At 51.4% G+C, this 12083-nt stretch overlaps 1 protein-coding gene across 3 annotated transcripts in view; it reads right to left on the bottom strand.

Annotated features, from left to right (window-relative positions):
• Nucleotides 1-12083, bottom strand: part of UXS1 (UDP-glucuronate decarboxylase 1) — a 69701-nt gene that overhangs the window by 48142 nt on the left and 9476 nt on the right.

The following is a 12083-nucleotide window of genomic DNA, read 5'->3' as shown; positions in this document are numbered from 1 at the left end:
TTGGGAGATGATCCTATACACCCCTCATTTTGGAATAAGCTGCTGCGGTCTGGAGTGCACTGTGCATGTGCTGGGATGAGCAGTATGTCCCCAACCTCTGAGGACAAAAAGACTCCAGGGCCCAGCCCAACCTCTTCCTTTAAATGCTGGTGAAACCAAAACCCAGAGGAGGCAGAGGACAGCCTGACCTCTCGGCCATTCTCTCAGCCTCCCCATCCCCCTTCCATCACCATCTCATCCACCGGGCCACCTGCTTAACGACACACACCTGCATAAAGGTGTTCACAGCAGCCCGGCCGCAGCAGTGACTTTTTCAGAGACAGAGTTACAAACACACTAGAGCAGGACACCCACTCTTAAGTTCTTTCCAAAGAAACCTCTAAGAGAACGGTGTTCCTAATTTTCCCAGGTGGCCCCAGTGTGCCCATACGCCCCGCCCCAGTGCCAGTGCCGAGCACCTCCTAAGGCCGGTGCTGGGGGGCAGGGACTATATTACACTAGAGGCTGGACTGGCGGTTCTGGGAACCCTGAGGTTAAAAACGACCCTAGGTATCTTCTCACCGCAACCCCTGGTACCAGCAGGGGTTAACACATGCTTACTGAGCAGGACTCAGTGCCCAAGGTCACACTCCCCACTGGAAAGGCCCATTGTCAACAAGAGACATGCTGGCTCTAAGAGCACACCCCTCCTCAAAAAGGAAACTCTGATAGAAAAGACAGTAACAGAACCAGAAAGGGGCAAGTCAGACGAAACAGGAGAAATGAAAGTTGGACTATCTTCATCATTCATTAAAAAATAAAGAATGTTTATATCTTGGACCATGTGATCTTACGTCTGAGAATTATCCTCAGGAAATATGTATACGCACAAAAACGCTGTCCTCAGAAATCACGGTTTTTTATTTTCCTTCCAGAAATGGGTTTTTTTTGTGTGTTTTTAGGGCCGTACCTGTGGCATACGGAGATTCCCAGGGTAGGGGTCCAATCGGAGCTATAGCTGCCTGCTGACCTGCACCACCGCCACGGCAACACAGGATCTGAGCCATATCTGCAACCTACGCCACAGCTCACAGCCAATGCCAGATCCTTAACCCACTGAGTGAGGCCAGGGATCAAACCTGCATCCTCATGGATACTAGGCAGATTCATTTCTGCTGAACCATGATGGGAACTAGCACAGCCTTATTTATAATTTATAAAAGGGAATAGGAGTTCCTGCTGTGGCTCAGCACGTTAAGAACACGAGGATGTTCTTAACCTGTCTCCCTGAGGATGTGGGTTCAATCTCTGGCCTCACTCAGTGGCTTAAGGATCGGGTGGGTGTGGCTGTGGCTTCAGGTACAGCTCCAGTTTGACCTGGCCCAGGACCTTCCATATGCCACAGGTGGGGCTGTGAAAAGAAAATAAAAAAGGGAATAAAGCAAAATATCTTACACTTGGGGAACTATTATATCATTATGATACAGCATTGATGAAATCATAAAGTAATTAAATATGAGTATATAACTATCATCAAAAAGATAAGAGCTAACAAGTGCTGACAAGAATGTCAAGAAAAGAGAACCCCAGCTCACTCTCTCCCAGCGGGAAACTGGTATAGCCACCATGGAAAACAGTATGAAGGTTCCTCAGAAAATTAAAAATAGAATTCCCATATGATCCAGCAATTCCACTTCTAGGTATTTACCCAAATACAATGAAAACACTAATTTCAAAAAATACACATGCACCTCTGTGTTCGCTGTGGCACTGTTTACAACAGCCAAGACACGGAAGCAACCTAACTGTTCACTGATGGACAGATAAAGATGATGTGGCGTATATTCACAATGGAATATTATTTAGCCATAAAAAGCGGGAGCCTCCACTTGCAGTAACATGGGCGGACCCCAGGGGCACTGTGCTGAGTGAAGACCGTCAGACAGAAAGACAAATTGTACGATCTCCCTTACATGCCAAATCGGAAAACAAACAACAACAAAAACCCAAGCGCACAGATGTGAGAACAGATCAGTGGTTGCCAGAGATGGGACCACTCTGGTGAAACAGGTAAACAGGGATGTCAGGTACAGCATGTGACTAGTTAGCAACACCATCTGTATTTCTGAAGAAAGCTGCTGAGAGTAGATCCGAAAAATCCCATCACACACAAACACACACAAATGTGTAACCGTGTGGTGATGACATTAAAAGTATGATGATCATTTCACAACAGACACACATATCACATCATTACCTGCACACATGAAACTAGTAAGATGTTACACATCAATTAAATCCCAATACAAACACAGCTGTGAAACCACACCATAACCTGGTGACGCAGGTTACAGCTCCAGAGGAGAAAAGGTCCCTGCTACTAAAAATACACAGAAAAGGAGACCATCTGAAGATGCCAAAATACTGAATGCAAATGCTGATGAGATTATTTTTCTTTGTATGTTATGTAGTTACCTTGTTTTTTTAAAAGGAAGGAAAAGCTGGACTTCCCGTGTGGCTCACAACATAAAAGGCAGGAAAAGCTGTTTAAACCCCACTCACTGAGCTGTGCCGGGTCAGGGGTGGGGGTGGGGGGCGGCGCGGGCCTCTTCCCAGATCCTGGGACCATCCATCTGGGTCAGTCCTCACCTCGGACACAAGGCGCCCATGAACCTACAGGTGCCAAACCCCAGGGATGTGCTTCTTCACTGGGTCCCTCAAGTGGGTACCTTGTCTCATTTCAGCGCTGGGACTGGGTCCTTGTCACACAGCCTGGGAACCAACCATGCGAGAGAATTACCTGTCACTAAGGTGCCTTCTGAGCTGTGAAAGGGTAGGGCCTTTAGACCATCTTCTCAAATCATCGCATGGTCATTAGTTTACCCCGTTTCTTCCTTTTTAACCTTTTTGGAATCAGTTTAAAATGTCTGTTTCAGGGAGTTCGCATCGTGGCTCAGTGATAACGAACCTGACTAGTATCCATGAAGGTGCAGGTTCAATCCTGGCCCTCTCAGTGGGTTAAGGATCCAGCATTGCCAATAGCTGTGGTGTAGGTGGCAGACACAGCTCGGATCCCGCATTGCTGTGGCTGAGTTGTAGGCCAGCAGCTGGTCCGATTTGACCCCTCACCTGGGAACCTCCACAGGCTCCGAGTGCAGCCCTAAAAAGCAAAAAAAATAAAAGTCTGTTTTGAAGGCATTTCTCAGTCCTATGGCCACAGGCCATCTGAGAGTGGGGAGGCTGCCATCCCTCCCCAGGAGTAAGACACTACATCTCTCCAGTCCTCGCCCAGGGGTCCTGCTTCAGCATCTGTTCCCAGGGAAGGTAGGAGGCCCTGGCATCTGGGAAAATGATCCTATACCAGCGCTTCATTGGCACAAACGGATCACAACATTTGTGTGCAGACACCCAGATCTGTCCATGGCTCAGACCCCTCCATGGGCGCCTGTCCCCCACATCTGGACACACACCCCTCAGCTACTCGTCCATTCACCCCAGAGCTTCAGGAACCCTCCCCCCTCCTCACCATCAGTCCCCCTGGCAGCCCACCCCCAGGACTCGGCACTTCTCTAACCACTCTAGCTCTGTCTACAGGGGTCTCCCAGCCCCTCATCTGGCACTCCATTCCTGGGGGTACCCCCCCTTCCCTGCACAGGGGAGGAGCTGGCCTCTTGTGTTGCCATGGCAACCACCACACACCTCTTGGGAATGGGCAGCTTAGAGGTGGGTGTCCCTTCCAGAGCAAGAGTTTCCTTGTCACACCTGCAGCACTGAGCAAGGCTGGCCCAGCGCCTAGGCCAGCTGAATGGAGGTCCAAGAAGGTCGTCCCTTAGGATTCTCCCCTGCTTAGTACTTTTTATCTTCAGAAGCCTTACTGCAATTACACTTTAAAACGTTTTAATGTCGAGCAGCCTGGCTTCCTTTTAGAGTCTCAAAAGTTCCACTGTCTCTGCTTTGGTGTGAAAAGGACCCAGCACCCAACATGGACCAGACACTCAAGGCCCAGCCTGAAGCAGCCCCGAGTTACTGCAGACTCATCCTGAGGGGGAGAAACATGATTTCCAGCAAACTCGGAGCCATGCCGTTCCGAGTGTCCTGTGCAGGGAGCCGGGGATGCTGCAGGGCGTGGAGTTTGAAAATTAAACACTCATTAAAATTAATGCTGCTTTTAGAATTCTGAACCTGTTCAAGTTAATCTGACCCACCTTAACAGTGTCTCAAAGGGCTAGCTAGGAGTTACTAACCAATGGTCATCTAGAAGGTAAATTAAACTAAACTGAACTAAAACTAAACTGAATTAAATTAAATCTATTATGTGTAATACAAGGTCCAATATTAAGAAAAGTCAATATAAAAGAGAAAAGATTATTAAAGATTATTGACAAAGGGCTTAAAACCAAATTCCTTTACAAAAGGGATATACATACAATTTTAAATTTTGGGCTGCCCCTGCAGCACATGGAGTTCCCAGACCAGGGTTCAGATCCAAGCCACAGTTTTGACCTACACTGGAGCTGCAGCAATGCAGGATGCTTAATCCACTGTGCCAGGGATTAAACCCGTGTCCCAGGGCTCCACAGACGCCACCAATACCACTGTGCCACAGCGGGAACCCCAAAAGGGATATTTTAATTTATTCTAATTTTTAATGTAAATTTTAAAAATACTGGCTGCAAACTGAAGCACACTGGTTTTACAATTACCTCTCATTACGTCAGTATCTAGACTTCATACGTGAAGGGAAACCCAATTCGAGAAAATCTATCACAGAATTTTTCATTTGGAGCAAAAATCTGAATTATTTTTAAAGGATATGATTACAAATGCATGTCCTTTTCCAACAAAGAAAGTACCAAAATGCTAACTCATCAGTTTCTTAGTCTCTGTTAGTCTAACCTGGTTTCTTAAATATTAATCAGCCATCACTTGAGATAAATCCTTTGGGGACAATTCTCAATCAGAAGGCTGAGGTGGGGGGCCTCCAGGGCCTCAGGAATGAAGTTCAGGATGTGTGGGGAGAGAAGACGGGGACTCCTGGAAGGTCCAGCCAAAACCACACGTCCAGAGCTTTCAGAAATCCTAAGATGCCAGGACCCCACATGAAGAACCACCGATACAAAATTCATAAAGGCTCAGAATTTTAAGAAGAGCGTTTGTTTGGGAAGGTCCTAGGATGGGGGCAGAGCCTGTGAGTGCCAGCCACATGCAAAGTGCTGACTCTTCCCCAGAATTCCAGCTTCCTACCGTGCATGGCTGTGAAACTGGATCAGACAAAAGCGCCCTTTCCGTTTCACGCCTCACACTTTAAAGGGCTGCGATGTTCTTTAGCGTGTTTTATGGGCAGTCTGATGACCACTGTCACCTGAAAAACACATGTATTTCATCCTAAGTCTCAGGGAGAAGCGTGAATCGGGGAGACACCCCTCCCCTTGCCCTGCACATGGCACACACCTGTGAACAAGGTGCTGCAGGTGGCCCGCAGAGGTGAGGATGACCGAACACCAGCTGAGTGATATCAGACTACTCCTCATCCCCCAAGCACCAGTCCACAAAGCAGATCCTGCAGATGCTGGGAGGGGCGAGACCTGCAGGTAGGACAGACAGGGAGGTCCCGGGAAGGGGGCCAGGGGACGTCCCAGCTGACAGGCTGCAGATGGGGACCACCTGGGACCACAGGAGGGAAAGGCCACCCACGAGACCTTGTAGAGGATCAGACCCTTGGGACCTACCCACAGCGCCTTCGCCCAAATGGACCCAGGTCTGCTTTAAAATGTGAACATCTGTGGCCAGAATGGCCATCATCAAAAAGTCTACAAACAATAAGTGCTGGAGAGGGTGTGGAGAAAAGCGAACCCTGTTACACTGTTGGTGGGAATGTAAATTGGTGCAACCACTGTGAAAAACAGTATGGAGATTCCTCAGAAAACTAAAAATAGAATTACCATTAGATCCAGCAATCCCACTCCTGGACATCTATCCAGAGAAAACCAGGACTTGAAAAGACACATGCACTCCAATGTTCATTGCAGCACTCTATACTGTAGCCAAGACATGTTAACAACCTAAATGTCTATCGACAGAGGGGTGGGTCAAGAAGATGTGGTACTTATACACAATGGAATATTACTCAGCCATTAAAAGGAACAAAATACCGGCCTTTGTAGCAACACGGATGGACCTAGAAACTATCATGCTAAGTGAAGCCAGTCAGACAATGAGACATCAACATCAAATGCCATCACTGACATGTGGAATCTATTGATTATAAGAGAAATGCAAATCAAAACTACCATAAGATACCACCTCACACCAGTCAGAATGGCCATCATTCATAAATCCACAAATAACAAGTGCTGGAGGGGCTGTGGAGAAAAGGGAACCCTCCTGCACTGTTGGTGGGAATGTCAACTGGTACAGACACTATGGAGAACAGTTTGGAGATACCTTAGAAATCTATACATAGAACTTCCATATGACCCCACAATCCCACTCTTGGGCATCTATCCGGACAAAACTCTACTTAAAAGAGACACATGCACCCGCATGTTCATTGCAGCACTATTCACAATAGCCAGGACATGGAAACAACCCAAATGTCCATCGACAGATGACTGGATTCGGAAGAGGTGGTATATGTACACAATGGAATACTACTCAGCCATAAAGAAGAATGACATAATGCCATTTGCAGCAACATGGATGGAACTAGAGAATCTCATCCTGAGTGAAATGAGCCAGAAAGACAAAGACAAATACCATATGATATCACTTATAACTGGAATCTAATATCCAGCACAAATGAACATCTCCTCAGAAAAGAAAATCATGGACTTGGAGAAAAGACTTGTGGCTGCCTGATGGGAGGGGGAGGGAGTGGGAGGGATCAGGAGCTTGGGTTTATCAGACACAACTTAGAATAGATTTACAAGGAGATCCTGCTGAGTAGCATTGAGAACTTTGTCTAGATACTCATGTTGCAACAGAACAAAGGGTGGGGAAAAAAAAATGTAATTGTAATGTATACATGTAAGGATAACTTGATCCCCTTGCTGTACAGTGGGAAAATAAAATAAAATAAATAAAATAAAAAATAAAAAAAAGGACATAATGAACAACTTTGCAGAACAGATACTGACTCACAGACTTTGACAAACTTATGGCCTCCAAAGGAGACAGGTTGAGGGGTGGGGGGATGCGCTGGGGGTTTGGGATGGAAATGCTGTAAAATTTGGTTGTGATGATCGCTGTACAACTGCAAAGATAATAAAATTCATTGAGTAAGGAAAAAAAACCTGGGGGGGGCGGCAGCGGGGAGACTCAAACATCTATTCCCAGAGCCTCTGTTGGGAGCCTTGCAGCAGAGCCGCTAAAGCACTGCGCTTTGCATTGAAAAGGCTCTCCGGGACCAGGAGTTGGGGGGGGCAGGAGTGGGGGGCTGCCCCCTCCATTCTCAAAGGAAAACCCAGGCTTCCCAGAGCCTGAGAGGCCCTCTAGGGTCTGCGCCTCATTCCTGAGTCAGGATCCCTGCGGAGGGACTAGGCAGCAGGTGCCCTGGAGACCTTGACTCCTGGGGAGGGTGGAAACTGCCACCTGCCACAGCCACACTTTGCCTGCCTCCCACGGCTCTGTCCCAGGCTCCAAGCACACTGGGCCCATGTGACTTCTCCCATTTGCCAAGCCTGCTCCTGCTGCAGGGCCTTTGCATTTCTCCCAAATGCCGCTTCATCGGCCGCCCAGTTCGTCCAAGTCTCCGCTCAGAAGTTCCCTTGTCAAAGAGGTGGTCCTGACCAAGGCACCTGCGGCGGCTTCCCCCACCCCTCCCAGCTATGACATCCGCACATCAATTTAGCTAGGAATCTCTGCTCCCTGTTTGTTCCCCCAGGAAAACGGACACTCCAAGGTGGCAAAGCCATTGCCTCAGCAGAGAGCTGCCTGCATGCAGTAAGTGCTCACTGATCACCTGCTGAAGGATGAACGAAAGGCTCTCCCAGTGGCGGGCGTGGCTCTTGGCCCAGGCAGAGGCAGCAAATGTTTTCTGTAAAGGGACAGCTGGCGAAAGCATTTGCAGCCACACACTTTCTGAAGCAATTACATTACACACTCTGCCATGGAGGGCAGCGGCCAGATAGAAGCAGGGCTATGCTCCCACACAACTTTATTCAGACACAAATTCTACTACTGCCTTTTTTTTTTTTTAACTTTTTTTGAGCCAGTTAAAAATTGTTAAACGTTCTTAGCTCAAGGGTAGGCTGGGTTTGGCCCGTGGCCGTTTGTCAATCTCTGCTCTAAGGGACACCAGCATGAGGACGAGGTATAGTCCCTGTGTCCAGGGCCCTGTCGAGAGGAAAGGCCAGAACCACCTGCGTGCATGCACGCACCCACACACACACACTCACATGCACATGCGCTCACACACACATATCAGAGAAGCAAAGGCTGAAGTCAACCAGGTCCAGAGGCTGTGAGGCTGGGCAGGGCTGTGCTCTGGCTCAGCGGAGCTGGACGCCCAGGAAGGACACGGGTAGCACAGGCCCCCGGGGAGGGAAGAGGAGGCTGCAGTCAGGGGGGGCCTCCTCCGGGGCTGGGCCATTGCTCGGAGTGCAGGGGAGGCAGCAGAGTCTCGGCATCAGAGGAAGCAGGGGTGCAAGGGGCCAGGGAGAGGGGGCTGAGGAAAGAATGCGGGGCCAGAGAGGATGACCAAGCATCAGGGACACAGGCCTGGAGCGGGAGGCCAGGGCCCAGCAACAGGGCCGAGCAGCTGCCTGAGCTGACATGTCAGACCCTCGACACAGGGCAGCAGAGACACGGCACTGGCCCAGCGGCAGCCGCAGCCCAGGGTCTGGGGACAAGGCCCAGGTGCCTGGCCAGCTGTGGCTCCCACCACCACCCTGCCGTCACAGCCACACCCATGAAACAGGGCCACTCGGGGTCCCCACTCCCATGCCTGGGTAGACTGTCCAGGGTTCTGACCCCTCCCCATCTCCACGGAAAAGGCACCTGTTTTCCCCGAATTGTCTACTAAGCTACACCCCACACCCCGCAATTCAACAGATGCTCAAACCCAAACTGAGCATCACCAACCTCAGGAAATCCTTGGGGGCCACACAGCCCACCAGCCACCAAAGATGGAGGGAAGGGAGACCACAGCCACCACCTGCTCAGGTAAAACACTTTTTTCCAAGGATCCAAAATGGAAACCCACGCCAGCCCCAGCTCCTAGGCTCATTTGAACCACACACTGTCTGCAGAGAAAGTTCCAGAGTACCTTCCGCGAGGCCTGCCCCCACCCCACTCCCCTCAGGGTCCCGAGCACTGGGCTCCCCTGCAGCCCAGCCTGTCTGCCATGCTCACAAGGTCACCCTGCTGCTCACAGAGGGAGACCCTTTTAAAACCTGCCCCAAGGTCAGCGATGCCCCATTAGGTGGGGCCTGAGCCTCCCCTAGTGGGGACAGCAGCTGAGACCTGCAAGCACTCGAGTGCTGAAACACTGGATCCCGCAGCCCAGGCCACCTGGCAGGAGTGCGGCCACACGGGCAGACAGGTCATCTGAAAGTGCCCAGGAGCCAACCCAGCTGAGCCGACCTCAGGGGCAGACGTGCCAGTGGAGCCTCTAGAAGTGGACCCTCCAGCTGCTGCCTGAGCCCCAGCTGAGGTCCCAGAGGCCAGTACAGAGGACAGACGCACATTTCTGGTTCCCAACACACAGATCCATGAGCACGTGACACGGCTGCTGTTCTACGTGCCCAGGTTCTCCAGGGGCCGGTGACACAACCAAACAGCCAGAGTCAGAGCACAGAGGGGTGCCCCCAGCACTAAATCCACTGACACCCTCCCATCAACCCAGGATCCGGGCAAACTCTTCCAGCCCAGGTACAAAGTCTGGCTGGAAACTGAGGTCCTGGGGAAGCAGGGAGGACCCACAAGCAGTGTCCTCTGCCTGGGCCTGTCAGGTATGTCAGCCGCCAGCCTGCTGGGGACAGACCATGCAGGCCGCCTGCCTCTGTCTGATTGAAGCCTTAAACACACCCAAGAAAGAGGCACCCAGCTCACTTCCACAAACCCTAATAATTCTGGCCCTGGAGGAGCAAACACCTGACCAGCCTTGGCCACAATCAAAGAGTCTTCAAGGCAGAGGGGGAGGATATGCGTGACTCCTGCAATGAGAAAGGCACTGGAAGAGGTGTCTCAACAGGTCAGAAGGTTCACGTCAGAGGATTTTATTCTGTTTAAAACTCTAAGAGGGGGCTGTCAGAAGGAGGGGGCCTCCCTGCTTCCAGTATCAGGTGCTGAGGGTTAGGTGGTGTCTCACAGCAAGGGGGTCCTTCCTGCTCCCCCACCTGAGGAAAGCTGGCCCCAAACCCCAAACCTTGCCCTGCTGGCCCAGCCTGGGTTCAAGAACAGGGTGAAAGCTGTCCCCAGCAGGCTGGTGGCTGGCGTACCTGACAGGCTCAGGCAGACGACACTGCTTATGGGTCCTCCCTGCTTCCCCTTGAAAGGCCCTGCCAAGGCCGGCCTTGGGTTTGAGCCCCAGAGCAGGCCCTCCCGCCCCCATAGGCCCAGTGGGCAGGTCCCCCCGAACGCTGGCTATAAAACATCTACATGACTCAGACCATCCCAGAGACTTTCCTGGGAAAATCACACCAATGCTCCCATGGGAAAAATTTTTTCGCCCCAAGAGGTTCCTTCTCACAAAGTGGTTAAAAAGGCAAGAAACTGTGGGGTTTGTAGATGACCTCTGCTCCTCTGAAAAGGCTTTACACGCAAAAAAAAAGTCCCTCATTCAGTGAGATGGGATGCCCAGAAGGGACATTGAGTAGAACCCATTTTTTTGGCTTTTTCACACTATGCGCACATTTAAAACTAGATGCAGGCATATTAACAAGTCTGCCAGCTGGTTCCTCGCATGCCCAGGGCCCACCTTTAGTCCCTGCCCTGCTCACGGCCTCCTGAGGCTGCATGTTTAAAGATAACAACAGCTGTGTGTGTCAGATGAGCCATTCAGGGCAGGCACAGCCCTGGAGGCCCTCCCCACCCACCTCCCCCACCACCGCCCCCCAACCCCAAGCAGCCGGCAGACCCTCCTGGTTCCTCCCCCAGCTGGTGTCTCCTCCATCCTGGGCCAGCTCCTCATCAGGCTCCGGCGCCCACATGACCTGTGTCCCCTGGTCTCTCCCCCTTGTGACTTGTCCTCATCCTGTTCCAGCTGTGAATTCAAACTTCTCCAAACCACTGCAATTGTCCACTCCAGTTATCAAAAAATTGGGGCGCATGCACCCCACGTGAATATCATATGTACCGTATCACAGCCATTACAACACGGACACAGGCAGATAATGGAGGAGGAGGAAGTAGACAGAGAAATTCCAACAGGTGGGCCCCAAGAGCGCACCCCCAATGCCAGCCCCACCGGACGCTCCCGCCACCCTTGCCCTGCCGCCCGCTCCCACAGCTCAGCTCCCAGCTCCCCTCCCCTCCCAACTGGGGCCAAAACCCACCAGCATGTCCCCAGCAGGAGTCCAGGGAGGCACTCAGCCAGGGCACGCTCTGCCAGATAGGTCCTGGGGCAACGCAGGTGCAGTGTGGCCCTGAGGTCTGAACACCGGGGGCAGGTTCATCATGTGTCGATGGTGGCTCATGTCGCAAACTCAGGTGGGATCAAACCCAGTTCTGCCCTCCGGACCCGCACCTGCCACCCCCACACCTGTGCACAGGTGGCATCTCTGCCCTCAGTGCCAGGGTCCAGCTCCCCATCGTGAACACCTTCTTAGAGAAGAGGAAACTTGTCCTGAGATCTGTTTCTGCCTCTGTGGGGTTTTCCTGCTCTCCTCCTCCCTGGACTTAAGACCTGGCCTGAGTGCAGACCCCATGGGTGGGGGCCCAAATCCACAGGACACCCCACTTCAGACATCCATCCCCAGGTCCAGGGCCACCTGTGCTTCTGACTGACCCATACCGCCATAAGGCAGGGCTCCCACACCCCCCACTGGTTTGACAATTTGCTAGGAAGGTTCACAGAAGGCAGAGTCTGTTCCCTCACCTCATGATAGCTGGTTTATCACAAAGGATGCAGCTCAGAACAGACAGAGGGAGAGCCTGGGGGACTG

Source organism: Sus scrofa, chromosome 3 (genome assembly GCF_000003025.6).
Source record: "Sus scrofa isolate TJ Tabasco breed Duroc chromosome 3, Sscrofa11.1, whole genome shotgun sequence".
Lineage (NCBI taxonomy): Eukaryota > Metazoa > Chordata > Mammalia > Artiodactyla > Suidae > Sus > Sus scrofa.
The sequence above is the reverse complement of the archived record's forward strand: the minus strand, read 5'-3'. Positions and strand labels throughout refer to the sequence as shown.